We start from the raw sequence: 19,237 nt of genomic DNA, 5'->3' as shown, positions 1-19,237 counted from the left end.
CCAATAAATATTCATCCTTTATCCCTCCAGGGGGGTCCCAAGCTTCCTGCAAGTGGAATGAGCGCTAAATGTGCCCAGTAAATTACTCTGATGGTTTTCACCCTCTGGCCAGAATGGAGATCTTAGTTGGTTTGCTTCTTTTAATGGCCTAAAAATTCAAGTAATGTTTTTTTTTTTATTCCCAAGACTAGAGGAGGCAGGTACAATTGTTCATGCACCACCAAACTCCCTGTGAAGAAGGTAATAGCCTGCTCTTGGGAACATAATGTTCCACGAACCAAACTACCTCCCGTGCCCCTCCCCCCCCCACCCCCCCCCCCCCACCGCAAAGTTCAAAGTCCCAGAGTTCTCTAACACTACTCACTGCTGGCACCAACTAAATTGCAGATCCCTGCAAGGTAGCAGCTGAGCCTGCTTAACTCACCCTGAGAGGTCCTGATTCCCATAATAGCGTCTCCAGTTCAGGGAGGCATTGATCTCAGTGACCAAGGTGCTCGGTCAGTAAAGCCCAGTGTGGGATTACAAGCAGAGCTTCCATTCCTCCAATTAAGTCTTGTTTCTCTGCCCCTAACAGTACCCATGACCCCACTCAACACTGGTCCCAGGAGAGTTCAGGTTAGGGAATGTGCTCGGCTTGGTACAAATCCATTATGGCCAGGCAAACAATAAAACAACACCTTACTACTGAGTGTGGAGGGCAGAACAACTGAGAATGCCAATGGTGACAAATGATGCTACAGACATGAGGACTGGGCTTTGTGTGTCCTTTTCCTTGAGGATAATTGACCATTCTAATTCATACCTGAAAACAGGCAGTTTACCGAAACAAGCTGCTGATGACCTAAGAGAAGGCTGACCTTGCCAAGTGCAGAGTTACCTGAGTGCATCCATCTTTTTCAGGTAAATTAACATAGCTGGAGTTAGGGTTTCAGCTCAAAAGTCAGAGAGATGAAGCAATCTACATACAGTATTATACAATTTGTGTATGGCTGTTAGTAGCTGGAGAGTAAGTAACATCTGCAAAAGAAGAAAATGCAGGCATTTGAGTGAAGTGGCAGTGAGTTTACCACTTAGGCACGTTGTTAATAAGGTACGTTGGCGTGATTTGGTTAAGTCCCTCCACCCCCACCACTTTTTATTTTTAAATTTAAATCAATTTCTTAGAGCTAAAAGACATTCAGTTTAGCAAAAACAGTAGGAAATTGATGTAGAAAGTTATACTGCTTCATCTTAGGGAATGTGTTTTAAAGAAGTAAATAGACCATATCGTTCTTGCCTTCCATAGCAAAGGATACAATGGCCACAGGAGTGATGAGGCAGGACCGAGGTTGCCTGCCTGGGGGCAAGTTTTGATAGTTCAGACAAAAACCTGTAAATTGAAGTTGTAAACTGTGAGGTTGAAACATTCTAAACGATTTGCACAAGGGCAGTTTGCTGCAGGCACTCAAAGCAGTGAGTCCTAATCTGGGGGTCAAGGGACTTTCCTTGTTTTACTGATGAGAAAGTGAGCCCAGAGTTTAGACACACTCAGAGTTGTGCCCTGGCACTGATGGAGACTCTCTCCTAGGGTGGGGAAAAGGCAGACAAGCCTCTTTCCAACTTTGAGTATTTATCTGAAGAAATGAAAGCCTCACTAGCAACCAAATAAAAGACCTAGAATATAGGTAGGAATCAGGATAACTGGTAAGCAAATTAACCTCGACCTGGGACTTCTCTAAATAAGATTTGCACAGCCGTCTCTATCTATGTAAATCTCTTGTTATATAAACCCAGTCACTTGATTGGCAGAAACAGGGCAAGGCCAGATGTTAGGGGATGAAGTTCTCATCAAACAAGCTGCCTAGCTTTGAATATACCAATACAGTCTAAGACAAACTAAGCAAAACAAAAACAAAAACAAAACACCCAAAACCTCAAACCCAAAACCAAGCAGAAAAACTAACCAAGCATATGAAACAATTAGGAATATTTTCTAAAGCAATTAACTGGCCCATGGGTCCTGGGGTCCCTGGCTTAGAATTCTGAGAGCCTCAAAAAATTGTGCGGAACAAGGAGGTACCATTGCTTAATGGGGTCTTACCAATTATTTTGCCTGATTTAACTTTTTTCTACCTCACTGCCCATTTCCAGTGACATCGTGGGCTTCACTCAGCTTGCCAGAACCAGAATGCCAAATCAGGTAGTGGACTTCCTGAACAAGATGTACAGCACCTTTGATGAAGTTATAGATCAGTATTACGTCTACAAAATGGAGATGATCAGAGATGCATGTGAGTGGTTATGGATGAATGGGTAGTCCCTTAGATATGGCGTGATATTGAATTGCATTGGGAACAAAGCCAGGAATTAACAGAAGCAAATAATTTATGTAAAATTTCTAACTCTCCTAAGTTATAAGCTCTTAGGAAGTAAATCTTCTTAGTAGCCTTCATTGGGCCCATGGCTTTTCTCTTAGTGGGCACCCAGAAAATGTCTATTGATTTGATCTGAGAACCATCTTTATTTGATAATAAGGGGAAGAAACTGGTTTTATGCTTTCATTTTTGTGGTCAGACTCTCAGGCACTTAGCTCAATGAGCTCTAACTGCCCATTTATCCACATTGACATTTTCCCTTTCTCCATGGCCAGTGAGGGAAGGATGTGGATCTTGAAATATGAGATGGCAAACATGGAACAATAATTAGATAAAATGATATCAATAATCATTAAAATTTCTAATTTAAATTTTAATTGTATAAATTGAGAAGGGAACAGTGGAATGTTTCATTAGCCCAGAGGCAAACTGAAAATAGATTTAGAAAATATTAAAATTCATCTATTCAATGCATAGTTATTGAGAATCCAATATGTGCCAGCTCTGTGTTAGCACTAGAGCTCTGGAGGTTATAAGGTTGAACGTGACAGACAGGACCTCTACCTGCAGGGAACTTAGAGTCTAGTGATAAATAGAAGGACTGAAACCAGTAACCCCGTTAAGAGGGAATGATGCTTCTCCCATTTTACCTTCGTTATGCAACCTCCTAATCATGCAGATCACTGTGTGCTTTACTGCAACTACATAATTCCTTTTCTTTCCATTCATTACTGAAAAATGCTGCATTCTGAGGTTAATGTTGATGGAACTGTTGTGCTCATACAATCCCTGTGTTTCCTTTCATTACTGGAAAACACTGCATTATGAAATTAAAGTTGCTATCATACATGATCATGTAATTAAGTACATTTGCTTTGCATTTCACTTTTTAACCTCTGGTTGGGCTTTTCATCTCTGTGCCTCTAATTCTGAATCAACGAACAGGTGTTTAGACCCAAATATGTTGATTTTTTTTTTTTTTTAATAAATTTATTTATTTATTTATTTATTTATTTTTGGCTGTGTTGGGTCTTCGTTTCTGTGCGAGGGTTTTCTCTAGTTGCAGCAAGTGGTGGCCACTCTTCATCGCGGTGCGCGAGCCTCTCACTGTCGCGGCCTCTCCCGTTGCGGAGCACAGGCTCCAGACGCGCAGGCTCAGTAGTTGTGGCTCACGGCCCTAGCCACTCCGCGGCATGTGGGATCTTCCTGGACCGGGGCACGAACCCGTGTCTCCTGCATTGGCAGGCGGATTCTTAACCACTGCGCCACTAGGGAAGCCCAAATATGTTGATATTTAACTGATCTCAGTTAATGGGTAAATATAGGGTACTAGATTCATAGTGAGCAGGGATGCTTATTTTCAATAAGCCTTAGATTTAAAGGATTTTCCTTCATTCACCAAGAGTAAGCTCATTATACAGAAATGTGGATGAGGTCATAATACTATCTCTGGTGGCCACTATGGAAAAAAAAAAAGAAAAGAAAATTGAAATAATCCTTTGGCTAAATTCGAAGTAAATTTTGCTGGAAGTTGACAAAAAATGGATTAAGTATTTAGGCATCTAGGGCTTGATTTTATTTTATTTTATTTTATTAATTAATTTATTTTTTTTCGACTTTTAAATGTCTCCAATTTTATTTGAAAACCAAATAGGTATTATATTTTCATAGCATCAAACTAGACAAATAGGTCTGTGATAGCAGATATCCTTAATTCTAAACTTTTCCCTCAATTTGTAGGGCTTGATTTTAACCAAGGTTCTGCTTTGTTACACTTTAGGGAATGCTGATTCATTTGCGTTTTGGTCAAGGTTTGATGTGATGTTGAATCTTCATTTTATAATATTATCTGTTTTATTGTTGTTGCACAAGTTGGTTATGTGTCACTGTGGACTTGTATGTTTATCAAATGTATTACCACAGCACCAGACAACAGTAAATGTCATACAGTAGAATACAGAATGTATATCTGCATAAGGGTGTCTAAAAATTGTTAGTTTTTCTTATATTTTTATGAATAAGGATTGATACATTCATTATTCACCTTTGAGTTTGGCCGATGGAATTATTTGGAATGGTGTTTCTATGTTATCTCATAGCATGTTAGAGCTGGAATACTCACAATGAAACCATCATGTATCGAATGCTTAGCCATATGCCAGGCATTGTGCCAAGGGCTTCACATGGATTATTTCAAAATAGTAAATATCCTCACAGCATCCCTATGACTTAGATGTTATGATCCCCATTTCCAAGGTGAGAATGCCGAGGCTCAGCTACTTGCCCAAGGCCACATAGTAAATGCAGAGCCAGGACCCAAACCTGTCTGATCTAAGGGCTCATGCTGCTGCCAGCTCACTATGCTGCTTCTCACAGATGGGAGAGAATTTAGGGATTACGCTAACTAAGGAGCTGGAGGCCCGAGGACTTGGTCAAGGTCCCCTTGTTAGTGGCAGATTTGGACCTGGGCTCACATCCTTTCTGCTTATGGTAAAATAGAAGAATTGGGCCTTCAGGGGCATCCATGTCTTTCCCTTTATCAATGTGCTAAACCCTGGAGTCATCCTTCACTCTTCCTGACTTTCTCCTCTTATATCCAGTTGGCCAGCAAATACTGTTGATCCTTTTACCACAGTGTCTTACATGTGGTAGAGCTCATGAGATAGAATGGTTATGAGTCAGGCTCTGCCGTCAGATTCCAGCTGGGTCAAATCTCAGCTCTGCCTGCCGGGTGATTTGGGGCAAATTAATTAATCTCTCTATGCTTCCATTTTTTCATCTGTAAAATGGTGATAATAACATGATCCACCTTATAAGATTGTTTTGAGGATTAAAAGCATATGAAGAGAAGCCAGGCCCTGCCTCAGGCAGCAGGAGAAACTTAGCTCTAGTCCCTAAATCTTTCCCATTAAAAGCAAAATATCTTTGTGTGTTGAACAAAGGAATTTCAGGTAATTGATTGGTATTGTTTCGTTCTGAAGTCCAGGATAGTCTTTCAGCCTGTAAGTCCCTCCCTTTTTTTTTTTTTTATAAGATACAGAAAGACATACTCATAATTTCTCAGATCTTCATGCACTTTTTTTTTTTTTAATTTATTTATTTATGGCTGTGTTGGGTCTTCGTTTCTGTGCAAGGGCTTTCTCTAGTTGCGGCAAGTGGGGGCCACTCTTCATCGCGGTGCACGGGCCTCTCATTATCGCGGCCTCTCTTGTTGCGGAGCACAGGCTCCAGACGCGCAGGCTAAGTAGTTGTGGCTCACGGGCCTAGTTGCTCCGTGGCATGTGGGATCCTCCCAGACCAGGGCTCGAACCCGTGTCCCCTGCATTGGCAGGCAGATTCTCAATCACTGCGCCACCAGGGAAGCCCTGTAAGTCCCCTTTTTAATGCCGTTCTAATTCCTAATGTTTGAGTATTTTCCAAGTTATATGCATGTGTGTGTTTTATTTTAAAGTGTGACCAAATGCAAATAAAGCAGGGACCATGAATATTAAAAAGAAATACAAAACAAAGAAGCACACACACATACAAAGTGTATGGAGTACTTCTGATGCCTGGTGCAGCATATGCCCTCATAAACGTTATTATTCACACAACCTTCCCCTTTCTCAGCTTTAGCCCTGGTCCAGACCTTCATCTTCCCACATATGGACAAAAAACAGTCCCCTAACTAGTCTCCTTGCCTCTGCCTTTTGCACGATTATGAGGTGAAACTATACTTTGCATATCTTGTTCTTTTGTTTAAGAACTTAATTGCCCACAACATCATGTCCACATTCTCTAGGCTTGCAGACAGTGCCCCACATAACTGCTTCTTCAGACACTGCTGTGAGTTTTGCCAGCTGTACAGTTTGATAGAACAGTCCCTCAAGGCTGCCCTCACTTCAGACAACAGCCACAAGTTTGGTGGTCCTAGGATTATCCTCACTTCAGACCAGCTGGCTACAAATTTGGGGGTCCCCACAACCACCCTTGGGTTTGATAATTTGCTAGAATGACTTACAGAACTCAAGAGTGCTATACTTATTATTACAGTTTTATTATAGCGAAAGGATACATATTAAAATCAGCCAAGGGAAGAGACACCTAGAGCAGAGTCCAGGAGGGGTCCACTCATTCTCCTTCTGTGGAGTCACAGATAGCATCACATCTTCCCAGTCACCAGGTATGACAATACACCCTAAGTATTGCCCACCAGGGAAGCTCACTTGAGCCTTTGGTGTCCAGAGTTTTTTTTTCTTTTTTTCAGAGTTTTTAATTGGGGCTCGATCACATACTGCTCACGTGGCTGACCTTTAGTCTCCAGCTGTTTCAGGTCAGGCTGCTACCTCAGCCTGACTACAGGCTGACACTGTGTGGCCCTGAGACCCTATTAAAAATCACATTGTTAGACTGTTGGTAGCCAAAGCTCCCCAGCAACAAAGACCCTCCGGGATGTTCCAAAGGCCTAGAGCTCAACTCCTAGTAGCTAAGGGCATAGGCCAGACTTCTGTTTTGGTAAGGTTAATTCTTCACTAAACAGCCTTATTTTCCATTGGTCTTCTATAGGACATCACCTGCCAAAAAAGGCAACACCCAAACCATCCCATGGATTCATGCAGTTTTTTAAAAATCTGTAATATTTCTTCCTTTACTTCTAGTATGCTTAAATGTTATGCTTTTCATGAGGTTCAGCTCAAGTCTTGCCCCCTAAAACTTTGTTTGTCCCAAGCTTTTCTAACTAGTTGAATATTTGCCTTGTGTGACCCTGTGATGTGGCTGTATTTATAGACTTCCCCGAGCCTTGTATGTCTTTGTAGCCTAGGTGTCCACCACAAAGTAACGGCTCAGAAAATCCTTATTAATAATGATGGTAATTTTCCTAGTATCTAAGGAATTCAGTAAATCTCTGTTGAAATGATCTGAGCTAAGTTTTCCCTTGATTGTAAATTAGGCACCTTTGTTAGCTGTATCTCACTCTTTCTGATTACTTGGGCTCTAATTTAGATAAGTTGCTACCTAAATGAGTCATTAGACCCTAAGACAATCAAATTCATACTGAGATTCAGAATGTTTGCAAGTGAAAAAAAAGTAGCGGATTGACATTTGTGCACCTTAATGTTTCCCACAAATCAAAATGACCTAAAACATTTCCCAGAAACCAGAACTCAGTGCTAGACTCTTTTGGCAGTTATTTTTACTGTGGTCTATTTCCTGTGACCCCCGGTGGCTTACAACCTGGAAGAGATGGGCAAACCCCATCCAGTGAGCTCTTTTGAAAAATAATTGATGCCTTAAATACCACTGCTTTGATTTTAGTGTCCTAAGATCCCAGGGTTCAGCACTTAGGGAGAAGCACTGTCTGCAGTGTAGACATATGGGTTTTTGTTGCTGCTGGGTAGATAAACAAGTAAAAAATGTCTTTAGCAAAATGTCTGAATTACTGGCTTCATTCAGATGTGGGATTGATATGTATTTTATTTAGACCGTGCCTCAATCGTCATGACAATAATGTTCCATTGTGTGTGTGTGTTTGTGTGTGTGCATGCATGCCTACTGGATGGTGTCTAGAAGCAGCCCCTTCAGCATTCAGGCAGAAATGGAGTGAGGGTGCAGAGCAGAGAGTGTTTGCCTACCTATTTAAACAGCGATGTCAGAAAAGGTTGAAAACATCATTCAGCATCACCTCTTCGATTAAAATCCCAAACAATCAGCTATTATCTCCAGCAGAGCAGAGCAGACATATATTCAAGGTCAGTGTCTAAGTTCTCATTCTGTATTTTATCAATGCCCATTACCATCCTACCATGTTCTGATCCTGCTCACCCTGCTGTGTCAACCTTCTCCCCTCCAACTTCTCCAGCCTCATATCTTGCAGGAACTTCTAACACCCTGGATCCGCACTCTGGGGAACCACTTACAGATTATACTGTTTCAAGCTTCTGAGATTTTGTCACATTTCTCTAAATAAGGTCAGCTTTTTAAAGACAAGTCATTCATCTTTCAGCCAGGAAATCCATTTTGTTTACACTGAGCAGAGGACTTGACCTTTATGAGTTGTCCATATCTTTGAAAGCCCGACTGACTGTTCCAAGCTACTGGGCTGCTACTCCATAAGTATCCCTCTCACTGCATAAGTGGTCTTGTGGAAGTCAAAGAATTAACATTTGACATATCATTTCATTATTTCTTGTGGCCCTCAGTGACTTTGGCCCAGAGTCCCTATTCTTGGTGTGACAGGTAGATATAAGAAAATGACTCAAACATGGCTGCTTGCCTCAAACTGTTTCTTTTGTCTGTCTTGAAACTGCGTATGAGAGAACAAGGCTTTTTCAAAAAGACAAGGAAAGCAATGCTACTTGAACATAAAAACATTGACCAACAGCTGCCAAGAGGCAATCTGTTCACATTGTGGACCAGAAAGATTTGTTGGATTGGTTCATGTCCAAATCACCCAAGCTTGGTGACTTTGGCTCTCAAAGACCCATTCCTGGAAGTTTTCCTGGACCCCATGCCCTACATGAACTTTTCAAACTGTAAGGGTAAGTCTAGGAAGGTCTAGGTAAAGGTTTGGGATAGCAAGGCCCTGCTAGCAGCCTTAAAAAAATCATAGTCTGCTTCATTGAGTTCACTTAAGGGTGCCATTGTTTTTAGACATGGTGGTATCTGGGGTGCCTAAGGCCAATGGGATCCTCCACTCTGGGAAGGTAGCAAGCACAGCCCTGGACCTGGTTGTAATGTGCAAGACCTTTGAGATTACACATAAGCACAATGTCCAGCTGAAAATCTGTGCTGGGATCCACTCAGGTGAGGCAAGACAGGATGGTCGAAGAACCTACCCTGTGCTTCTCCCCATACCCCATGATGCATCAGTTTTCAGGGGAGACAGTGTGACCCCATCTATGCAGGCAAAAAAAGAGTGAATATTCAAACTTCATGACTGCAATTTTAACATTTGGGCAAACATTTCCACTGGAAATGAAAGCAAGGAAAAGAAATGAACATTTATTAAGCATCATTTATTATGTGTCAGGTATGATGCTAGGTAGTCATACATACGATCTCATTTGACCCAAGATTAAAGATTATTACTATTATTTGCTTTATACTTCTTTTTTATTGAGGTAAACATGTAGATAGTAAAGTATACTAATATTAATTTCACAGTCTGGTGAATTTTTATCTATCGTAGAACCAACACTCAGATGATGGTAGAGTTCTAGCACATAAGACTCAATCACACCCTGCCCCAGCCCTCCTTCCCTGTACCTGTCAATACCACTGACCCCTGCTAGAGGTAACCACTCACCTGACTTTTATCTCCATAGATTCGTTTTGCCAGTATTTGAATTTATGTATTCTTTTGTTCCAAGTGCATGTATTTCCCATCTCCTATGTGCTGTTGCATGTAGCTGTTAAAGACTTTTTTTAGAGGAAATCAAATATCCTTAAGGCCACAGAGAAGCATTTTATATCATCATAGTGATTTGATTGATCTTGTCTACTGGGGAAATCAACAAGATTTATTGCTTAGAGGAAGCCAAATAGTGCTTGTGTATTTACATACATAGTACATAAAAAGACACCAAGTATTGCATGTGAAGAGAAGTTATATAAATCTTGGTCAGTCAAACTGTAATTATATTCATTTATTCCAGGTTCTAGTTATTTAGAGAGGTGAGTCTTCCCACACCCTAATTTTAAAGATGGGAATACATGCATTTGGAACAAAATTTAAAGGATACAACACAAAGACTTGTATGTAAATATCAGCAACAGCATTATTCATAGTACCCCCAAACTGGAATCAACCCAATGTCCATCACCTGGTGAATGGTAATTGTGCTATATCCATACTATGAAATATTACTCAGCAATAAAAAGGAATGAAATATTAATACATGCAATAACGTGGATGAATTTTTTTGATGAATTTTTAAAATATACTAAGCATAAAGGTCAAATGCTCCACACTGTATAATTTCATTTGTATGACATTCTAGAAAACACAAAACAGTCATGACAGAGAGCAGATGAGTGATTGACTGGGGCCCAGGTGGAGGAGGGGATTGACTGAAGGAGCAAAAGGGAATTTTTAGGGTGCTAGAACTGTTGTATATCTTGATCGAATGGTTACACGATTATATTATTAAGTACGTTACCCAAATTCATTAAACTGTGCACTTAAAAATGGGTGAATTTTAGTGTATGTAAATTATACCTCAATAAAGTTGAAAAAAATGCTAAGTGTGCAAAAGGGTATAAACAGTGAAAAGTAATTCTCCCCCTCACACCTGTCTTTTTGCCCTTTTGTCCCATAGTCTATGTGTTCTACCCCCCCAACCCTGTTTAGCTTTCGTAGAGTTTCTTTAGATTTACATAATGGGCACTTTAATAGTTTGAAAATTAGGCTAAGAATGTTGGAATTCAGTTGCCAAATTTTGATAACTAATATGATAAAAAGATTCCCAGTATTATTTGACCGTACGCTCAGAAGAGTTCGGTCAGTTTCTTGCTGCCCCTTGCTGAATGCTTGCTATGGACCAACTACTTTGCAAGGCTTCTCATTCTGTTCTCATCACAACCCTCTGAAATGTATATTAATTGCCTTGTTTGATAAATGAGGAAACCAAAGCTTAGAAATATTAGGTAACAAGTTTGACCGCTAGTAAGTGCACAAGTCACCCAGCTAGTAAGTAGCAGAGCTGGTGTTCAAATGCAGGTGTGTACCTGGTGAACACAGGGTCCCTGATCCATAATGCACTGAGCTATATTGCTGTCTTGATTGGGAAGAGAGGCTCGGAGGGAGGACCGCTCCGTCAACAGAGCAGCCAGTGTGAGCTCCCTTCTAATCCTGGAATTGTTTTAGCCCCAAACTTAGACCAGCCTGTGTCCTTTACCTTGACTCCACACCCCTTCAGAGTCTTTGATTAGTACTAGTTCTAAAAACAGGAGTATTCTTTTTTCAGGTGGAAAAAACAGGAATATTCTTATTGTATGAAATTCTTTGGGGCCTGAGCTGTTTTCATGTTTGTTTCTTATTCAATGCAAAGTAATTCTACTGCGAAAGATACAGGTCTTCCTTATGTGTGCAATGCCTTTTTCAGTTCACATCAAAACTTTATCAAATTTAATTTCCCCATCGCTCTGTGTCAGGAATAGGGGAGAGCTCAGTAGTGAAAAAGCCTTTCTGTTCCGAGGAGCACCTTTTCCTTAAAATTGTTCCTCAGGGGACACAGGCAGCCAGACATGCTTACATTGGCCAAATGATCAGCTGCAAGAGTTTTTCGTTTTTTTTTTGAAGAGTTTAGTTATTTTATTTATTTTTTTATACAGCAAGTTCTTATTAGTTATCCATTTTATACATATTAATGTATATATGTCAATCCCAAAGTTTAGCAAAACAAATAAATCTTCTGAGCCCTATGGGTCATACCTGCTCTATTGTTTTAATCTCTCTTCAGTAGTCTTCTGGCAAAGACAAGGTCAGATATTGGCACAATTTCGGAAATGACTTCAACTTGTAAAGAAAAAGGAGGGAATAGAACGAGACTGCTATGAACAAAAACATTCCAGTGCTCTTTGAAATTCTCTTGTGTTGTGCTAAGCTACACTCCCCTCTGCACTCTTCAGGCAGTGGTCTGGCCTGACTCCTAAAACAAGGTGCTACAATACAACGTCAAACTCCAGGAAATTCGTGTCAAAATTTCTATAGCTAGTTGAACATCCATTCTGAATGGGCTTTTGTTCATCGGTGGGTGTGTGGGATGAGCAGACAGCTGGAGTGTTTTCTAAATGTAAAGTTAAATCTGTGCTGTCAAAGGGTGCCAGCAGCCCCGTATTGTTGAGATCAGGGTTCCTCCAGCCTCTCCAGCTTCCATGCTCCGTGAGCTGGGACAGTGTCACAGTCACTGTTGTATACCCAGTGCCTTAGCCCTCTGCCCCACACATAGAAGGTGCCTAATAGTAAAGCAGGGCTGGAACACACGACAGAGCCATCTAACCCAGCTTGGTGCCTGAGTGGATCAGTCCCTCTCTAGGGACCAGGCAGGAAAGGAAAGTGGCAAGGTGAGGCTGGGACAGTCTGGAGGGCATTTGCCCATTTTTAATGAGGCAGCAGCCACTCAGCTCATCTGATGGATGCCACATGGTCCCAGTGTTTCCGGATTTCAAGTTTTCAAGAGAATTCAGAAGTCTAGATTTTCATGTGGAACTTCCTGAATTTTATAACACTATTTAGGCAAAATATTTGTCTGCTGGGCAGGATGGACCTACAGACTGCCAGTTTGGACCCCTTTTCTAAGCATTTAAAGGATCTAAAGATTTATTTTGGTAAAGACCAAAAAACTTTGTTTCATGGAATAACTTAAAAAATAAGTTTTAGTCACATTTTCCCCAAATGGTAGTGCTTTGACTAAAACTGAGGCTTGGTACTAGTTACTCACAAACTGGTGTGACCCCAGTTGTCTAACTTATGCATTTTCCTCAGTGTCCCCTCCTTCCTCTTCGTTCTCTTCCTTCTCCTTCTCAGTGGGACAGTGAACTCTGAGGTGCTCTGAGACACTTAGGCTCTAGTTCCACCCTGGAAATGTGATTGGAGACCCGGGATCCATTTCAGGCCCAACTTGGCCCACGTTACATCTTTTTCCCGCTTCATCAGCCTTCCCCTCTCTACTGGCTCCTCCCTATCAGCATTTAAACATGCTCATGTCTCTCTAAACTTAAAACAAAGTAGAAAAACCCTCTGTCAACCTACATTTCTATCCAGCTACTGTCCAATCTCTCTGCGCCTGTTCACTATCAATCTTCTTGAAGGATTGCCTGTGCCTGCTGCCTTCACATCCTTCCTCTGCTGGCCCCTGCAACTTGGCATCCATCCCCATCACATCTCTGAAATGAATTTTGCCAAAGTCAGCAGGGACCTCCAGTAATATTTCCCAATCCTCCTTGTCTTGATCTTTCAGCAGCATTTAACTTTAACTTTTTTTTTTTTGACGGTTGCTATATAACTTTTATTTCTGGAAGGTAAAGTAGATACAGAAATACACAAAAAAAAAGAAAAGAAAAGAAAAGAAAAAACCCACAATAATATAAATTTTTACACTATTAAGTAAGTGTACATTGGAATTTGAATGCAGTGGCCAGGACAGCATCTCATAAACCACCGTGTGGGTAGCTTAGGCATCCATGGGAATCCCTCGGCTGGGCAGGGATCGGGCAGGCAGGTCCTGGAGGACTGGGTTTTTAAAGGGAGGGGCCAAAACAAGTCTCAGCTCCTCTCAGGGCTTTTGCTATAATCAGGGTTAAATGATATAATCAGCTGAATGATTCCTCTTTCTTGAAACAGTTTTCTCTTGAGTCTCATGACTCCTCATTTCCCTGGTTTTCCTTTGGCTCCTCAGGCTCCTACAGGTGCTTTTTCTTCCAGGGGCTTAATGTTGATGACCCTGAGAGTTCTACCCTAGGCCCCTCCTCTTTTAACTCTACACACCTCCACAGATGATCTCAACTATTCCCATGGCTTAAGCTATGACCTATGGGCTAGAGACTCTGACAGCTTTATCACCAGCTCGGGATGCTCTCCTGAGCCCCAGGGGCATTGTCCCACTCCCTCAGGTGCCTCCACCTCAACTTGTCCAATACTGAGGCCATATTCTTCCTCCTCCAGCACTGCTCTTCCTCCTCTGGTTTTCAGTATTTCAGAGAACGGCACCCCTACCCACCTAGTGGCCAAGTCAGGCACCCGAAAATCGTTCTCAACCCCCCTTCTCCCTCACACCCCATTCCTATCAGTCACCAGGTCCTGCAGCTCTATCTCCTAACCATCTTTCAGATCTGTCCCCTTTTCTCCATCTTGACCAGACCCTGGGCCAGGTCACCATCACCTCTTGCCCAGATTATATTAACAGCCTCCAAGTGGATTCCCTGGCTGTGGTCTTGTCCATCCCTCCCCACCACTCCTTTATCCACACTGTAGCTAGGCTGATCTTTATTTTCTTTTTCTTTTTTAAAAATATTTATTTATTTATTTATTTATGGCTGCATTGGGCCTTCGTTGCTGCACGCGGGCTTTCTCTAGTTGCAGCAAGTGGGGGCTACTCTTCGTTGCGGTGCGCAGGCCTCTCATTGCAGTGGCTTCTCCTGCTGCGGAGCACCGGCTCTAGGCACACGGGCTTCAGTAGTTGTGGCATGTGAGCTCAATAGCTATGGCGCACAGGCTTAGTTGCTCTGCGGCATGTGGGATCCTACCGGACCAGGGCTCGAACCCATGTCCCCTGCATTGGCAGGAGGATTCTTAACCACCGCGCCACCAGGGAAGTCCCTATTTTCTTCACTTAAAATTTTTTTTATAAAAATTTATTCTAGGGACTTCCCTGGTGCTCCAGTGGTTAAGACTCTGCGCTCCCAATACGGGGGGCCCGGGTTCAATCCCTGGTCGGGGAACTAGATCCCGCATGTCGCAACTAAGAGCCCGCATGCCACCACTAAGACCCGGTGCAGCTAAATAAATAAATAAATATTTAAAAAATTATTTTATTTATTTATTTATTTATTTTGGGTTGCGCCACATGGCTTGCGGATCTTACTTCCCTGACCAGGGATTGAACCTGACCCCAGGCAGTGAAAGCGCCAAGTCCTAATGACTGGACCACCAGGGAATTCCCTTTTAATTACAGTTTTTTGCATCAGAATGATCTTTCTAGGAGGCAAACCCAATAGTCTCACTCTGGCTCCCCTAACACGGCTCACAAGGTCCTGGGCCTGCATGGCCTGATGGTGTTAGCCTTTCCAGCCCGGCCTCAGCACCCTCTCTGCTGCACCCACCCATGCTGACTTCCTCTTAGTTTCTGCTCTCTCACACCTCCAGGCCATAGTGCCTCAGCACCCACCACTTCCTCTGTTCAACACACTCCCAGCTCTCAATTTACCTGGCTGGCTTCTGCTTTTCCTCTGGTCTAGGAGCCTTTTCTGGACCCTTGTCTGGATGAAGTGCCCCTCCTGACCTTCCTTGTCACATTGCTCTCCCCACATGGCTCCTACCTCACAGCATACTGGCTGTTTAATTGTCCATCCCCTCCCTGATTACAAGCTCCAGAGGAGGAAGGGCCATGTCTTCTTTGTTCATTTTTAAAATCCCCTTTGCACAGTAGATGACTGGCTCATAATGGAATAGGTGTTTGTGTATGTGTGTGTGTATGTATGAATAAATGAATTCCCAAGGACTCTTGGGGGGAATTCCCAGGTAAACATTCAGTGATGTATGGGAGCCAGCTCATATTGATTCCTGAGAGTCAAATGTACTTTCAGTGATGTCACATTGGTAGCTTGAAATTAATCATGGTGGACCTATTTACACCAAGGAAATCAGTAACCACTACAAGTCAGGGCTCTCCTTTCCCCCTTACCCTCTTCCCTACTGGTTTACTAGCATACTCTTCCAAATATTGCTTTGGGGAGATTTCCAGAGGGGCTCAAACCCTTCAGCAATGGCTTGGAAGTGGTTCACTGTCCTAAGCATACAATTTGAGAACTTTAGTAATAATAGCTACAGTTTAATGAACTGTGTTTAGTGCTTTACATAATTGATCTTGTTTAATCTTTGTAACAAAGCCAGCAAAGTAGACGTTATTAGCCCATAGTACAGAAGAGGACATTGAGAATGGGATTCATCTCCCATACTCAGCTGGCAGGTGGAGATGGAGTTTGATGCCAGGTCTGACTACCAGGTCAGTGAGCTTAACTCTTCACTCTGCTTCCTTTCACGGCCAGGTGCTTGGGGCTTCAGTTCCTACTTCTCACCCTCACTTCTCCAAAGCGGTCCCTGGATTTTCAGCTAATTCTCACAGCTAACCCTCCAGTTGACTGGAAAAACAAACACATAAACCAACAACCCATGGGTAATCATCTTGTAGTAAGCCAACCGAGATCTTGACAGGCATTTCATCCAAGATTGAGAAATAACCAGGGGTTGTAAGAATCGGGTGTCAGCAACACAGTGACATTTTGAATGGAGACAGTGATTTTAGTTTCTTGATGGCATAATGGTGGAAATTGTTCTTAAATAGAACTTTCCCACCAGCTGAGATAATATAGGTTAGTAGTTTGTATTCAGGGTTTAAGTGCTTCAGGGAAGATGCCAGGCAACCATCAAGCATGTGACCCGAAGCCATCTCCCCAGGCATCCCTTCACAATAACACTCTGATACTTGGTGGCTGTAGAGCACTTTTAATTTTAATTCGGAAGCTAAATAATGCCCATAAACAAAAGATACATGTACCACAATGCATCAGTATTTACAATAGCCAGGACATGGAACCAACCTAAATGTCCATCAACAGATGAATGGATAAAGAAGATGTGGCACATATATACAATGGAATATTACTCAGCCATAAAAAGAAATGAAATTGAGTTATTTGTAGTGAGGTGGCTAGAACTAGAGTCTGTCATACAGAGTGAAGCAAGTCAGAAAGAGAGAAACAAATACCGTATGCTAATGCATATATATGGAATCTAAAAAAAAAAAAATGGTACTGATGAACCTAGTTGCAGGGCAGGAATAAAGATGTGGACATAGAGAATGGACTTGATGACACGGGGTGGGAGGGTGAAGCTGGGGTGAAGTGAGAGTAGCATGGACATATATACACTACCGAATGTAAAATAGTTAGCTACTGAGAGCAGCAGCATAGCACAGGGAGATCAGCTCGGTGCTTTGCGATGACCTTAGAGGGGTGGGATAGGGAGGATGAGAGGGAGGCTCAAGAGGGAGGGGATATGGGGACATGTGTATGCATATGGCTGATTCACTTTGTTGTACAACTAACACAGTATTGTGAAGGAGTTATACTCCAAAAAAAAAAGCCTGTCTGCTTGCAAGTCTCCCTGAAGAAGGCAATGGGTGAACTGGATGCTGCCAATTCTGCTCCTGTGGTCACAACTCAGATCTTGCCATTGCTTGAAACTGCTCTTTTTCAGAAACCTCACCCAGTGTCCACATGCTTACATCCTTCTTCTTCCCTGTCACTAAATCTATTTGTTCTTCAGCTGCCTCAAAGCTCCCGGACCTCAACTGCTCCAGGTTAACTCAACATTCCTGGCTTGCTTTCTGACACAGCCTGGAATCCGCAGTCAATCTCTATAAAGGTTTCTTATCGAGAATCCTCAACTCCCTGGTTTTTCCTCTGCTCTTGCTGTACGGTTCACACCTCTCAACTGCTCTAGCAGTCTCCACACTCTCCTTCTGCATGGTAGATATGGTTACATAACCTTGCCCCACAATGAAGGCTCCACCAGAAGAGCTGATTCCTGGCATCTTCTGAAGCTCCCAGTGCTACCCTTTAGGTCTTTTATTTTCCAGATGTCTTTCTTTCTTGCTCCCCTTTGTTGGCTTTTTCTGACCTTCCATCTCTCCTTCAAGCCCCATCCCCATGCCCTTCATTCACTGCAGGTGGGACTGTATCTTTCCTTTCTTCCTTTTTTTTTTTTTTTCTGGCCACGCCGCGTGGCCTGTGGGATCTTAATTCCCCGACCAGGGATTGAACCCGGGCCCTCGGCAGTGAAATCGCAGAGTCCTAACCACTGGACCACAAGGGAATTCCATCTTTCCTTTCTTAGAGACAGTAGAGGTCTTTAGGTGTGAACTCTCCCTTTCACCTGTCAACTTGTCTATAAAAGTATTTCATTCCTTCTTTCTTTCCTGTTTAAAAAAGAGCTGCACTTTCACCCCATAAAGCTGATTTCCTATTTAGTGTTCTTGATTGTTTAAAAACATAAATGTGATTGTGTCATATCTCTGCTTCCAACTCTTCAGATGCTTTCCGTTACATCCTGACTAAAAAGCAAACTCTTTATTTAGTATGTTTGTACTAAAACTGTATTTCTCAACCCAGGCTGCACTGCAGAACTTAAAAAATAACCATGCCCAGGCACCTCCACCAGACGTTCTGATTTCTGGGCCAATAGTATTTTTAAAACACCCCTGGTGATTTGCTTACCTCTCTTGTGGCCCCTCACTCCACTCTTCCCTTTACTCTCCACCTTGACCCCTCCCTTCCAGTTCACAAAGCTGCCTCTTTCCCAAAGTTCAGGTTTCAGTTTAAATGTCACCATCTATGGGAGGTTGTTTTCTATCCCAGCACCCCATTCGTTTCCTTCATCACACGTACCATGGTTTATGTTGTTGGTCTGTTTTCTTGTTTTTCACATATCTCCTCACTGCTAGGCTGGAAGCTTCCTGGGGTCAAGGCCCCATCTCTGTAGTTCACCACTGAATCCCTAATGCCAAGCAGAATCTGGCATGTAGGCATTCACTAAGGGCTGGAGGAATTAATAATAGATAAGGAATTGTTTCTGATAACACCTTCTTCCTCTGGGACCTCGTTCCATTGATTTTCTTTTCTTTCTTGGATCTTTATAAATATTTTCTTCACTGATACCTTTTCTCAGTCTAGACCCATAATCAAAACCTTCCCATCCAAAATCAAACATGTATAGAAAACCTCTCTTGACATCACTCTTTAATTAACATTAGTCCTGTCTTCCTTCTTCTACAAAGAGAGGCAATTTAGCTTGAGGATTAGAAAGTTGGGGTCTGAAAGCAGATTGCCTGGGTTCAAATCCTGATGTTGCTACCTACTAGAGTTGAGATCTTGGGTAAGTTCCCTTACTTCTTTGTGCCTCATTTTCCTTATCCATCAAGTGGAGATGATAACAGTACTTTCCTCAAGGAGTTGCTGTGGGGATTAAGTGAGGTACCAATGTAAATGGTGACTGGCTTCTAGTAAGCACTCTATAAATATGACTCATTATTATTACAACATTGGATTCCTTAGAGTCATTTCCATTGATTGTTTCCACCATCTCCAACTTTCTGGAACTCCTCAACCCATATAAATTACCATCC

At 42.3% G+C, this 19,237-nt stretch overlaps 1 long non-coding RNA gene across 1 annotated transcript in view; it reads left to right on the top strand.

Annotated features, from left to right (window-relative positions):
- The first annotated feature begins 818 nt into the window (after positions 1-818).
- Positions 819-19,237, top strand: part of LOC133097250 (uncharacterized) — a 120,120-nt gene continuing 101,701 nt past the window's right edge. The window contains exons 1-2 of the long non-coding RNA XR_009702002.1: positions 819-900; positions 2,131-2,270. This is a non-coding gene — a long non-coding RNA (uncharacterized LOC133097250). The remainder of the gene's footprint in view (positions 901-2,130; positions 2,271-19,237) is intronic.

The sequence above is a fragment of the Eubalaena glacialis genome, chromosome 9 (genome assembly GCF_028564815.1).
Source record: "Eubalaena glacialis isolate mEubGla1 chromosome 9, mEubGla1.1.hap2.+ XY, whole genome shotgun sequence".
Lineage (NCBI taxonomy): Eukaryota > Metazoa > Chordata > Mammalia > Artiodactyla > Balaenidae > Eubalaena > Eubalaena glacialis.
The sequence above is the reverse complement of the archived record's forward strand: the minus strand, read 5'-3'. Positions and strand labels throughout refer to the sequence as shown.